This window comes from Paroedura picta, chromosome 1, assembly GCF_049243985.1.
Source record: "Paroedura picta isolate Pp20150507F chromosome 1, Ppicta_v3.0, whole genome shotgun sequence".
Taxonomy (NCBI): domain Eukaryota; kingdom Metazoa; phylum Chordata; class Lepidosauria; order Squamata; family Gekkonidae; genus Paroedura; species Paroedura picta.
Window position 1 is genome coordinate 3,292,183 of NC_135369.1, and position 2,058 is coordinate 3,294,240.

The following is a 2,058-nucleotide window of genomic DNA, read 5'->3' on the forward strand; positions in this document are numbered from 1 at the left end:
AGGACAGGGACGTCGTCGGGAGATGCCAGCTGCGGCCTGGGCTCGTCCCAAACTGGTTTGGCTGCATGAACACATCAGGAGGGCGGGGTCTTAGTCCCGCCCGGAAACGTGCATCGGGCCAGCCCTGGCGGCGGGGTTGCCAACTCCAGGGGGGAGGATTCCTGGAGATTTGGAGCCAATGGAGGATTGGGCGTGGGGGAGGCGAGGCCCTCATCACGGGGGGTGGTTTCTCCGGGGGAGCTGTTCTCCGAGGCCTTGAAGACTGAACAAAATTTGGGGCATGGGAGGAGCTTTTGTGAACCACGACACATTTTGCCCAATCGGTCCTCGTCCTTCCCGGAGAATTTATTTTATTTATTATGTGATTTCTATTATGTGACTCCCATTTCAATGGCTCGTGGTGTGTCCCAAAGTCCTCAATAAATCCCATTAGGTAAAGGTAAAGGTATCCCCTGTGCAAGCACCGAGTCATGTCTGGGGTGACACCCTCTAGCGCAGGGGTAGTCAAACTGTGGTCCTCCAGATGTCCATGGACCACAATTCCCAGAAGCCCCTGCCAGCAAATGACTACCCCTGCTCTAGCGTTTTCATGGCAGACTCAATACAGGGTGGTTTGCCAGTGCCTTCCACAGTCATTACCGTTTACCCCCCAGCAAGCTGGGTACTCATTTTACCGACCTCGGAAGGATGGAAGGCTGAGTCAACCTTGAGCCGGCTGCTGGGATCGAACTCCCAGCCTCACGGGCAAAGCTTTCAGACTGCATGACTGCTGCCTTACCACTCTGCGCCACAAGAGGCTCTTTTTAAAATCCCATTAACCCCCCATTAAAAGGACATTCCAAATACAATATGATTAAAAACATAAGAAACAAAGCGATAAAACAACTCAATCCCCCCACCCAGCAGTCTCTCTAGGGGAGGGAGAGGGAGGCCCTAGCTGACTAGAGGGGGGTATGATGGGGAATTCGGTGCCAGGGGATGTCGGGAGGGCCACAGGAATAGGCAGCTTGAAAAGGGGATTTGGTAGGCAGGAGAAGCCCATCGCTGGCTCCTAGCCATGAAGGCTGAGCGGAACCTCCATGTGCAGAGGCAGTCAACCTTTGCACCCCAGAGCCAGGAGGCAGCCTCAAGGGAAGGACCCCACACAGTGCCTCCCCCCCCATGGATCAGGGCCACAGTCTCACTCCTCCCCTCGTTCCCCTCTTTCGGGACACTTGGACTGACACCCCCTTCCACTATGGGGAGTCCCTCCGCCCCCAATCTGGCTGTTCCCACCCAAATTGTCTTCTTCTAGAGCCCTGCGAATGCTTAAAGGGGCTCTTGTGTTACAGGCTCCGCAAATTTTTAAGCCACTCCTGCGGGGAATCCTTTCCTGTGGAATTTCAGCAGAACGGAGTCGTTTTCGGTAGTTTTAAACACACCGATAGGCAGAAGGGATTGACCAACCCAACGCCATCTCCTTCTCCGTAGAGAAACGATGGACCAGATGTAGCCAGAGGGGGCAGATTCCTATCCATCAGCCACTCTCCTAGCTTGGGGGAGGTTTTGAGTGCGAGAGCTTCCCACCTTCAGAAAAGGTGTATAAAGAGAATCTCTGACTCAGCTTCCGGACAGCCTCCCCATGCTGTGCCCCTCCCCCCCCCACCTCCACAACTTATTGAAAAGAGAATAAATTCCACAAATCGTTGTCAATCTATTGACTGGAAAATCTAGCCAAGCCCATGGTGTTATCCCAGAGATATCCAGCAGAGGGCGGAATGCTGCATGGCTGTCCCCTTGAGATTTCTTTTCAGCCGGATCTGCCCTCTTGTGGCTGATATTGGGAACCACAACCAGATTTCAAGAATCATGGAAGGGTTTTCCAGGGTCATCTAGTCCAACCCACTGCACAATACAGGATCTCACAATTACCTGCCCACACACGGTGACCCCAATTCCATGCCCAAGTGATCTCCCCCACCAAAAATCTCCAGAATCCAGCCTGGCCTGGCGGGAATTCACCTGCCATCCCACAGTGGCATTCAGCAGTTCCCTGGGTCTGCAAGGAAGGGCCACAAG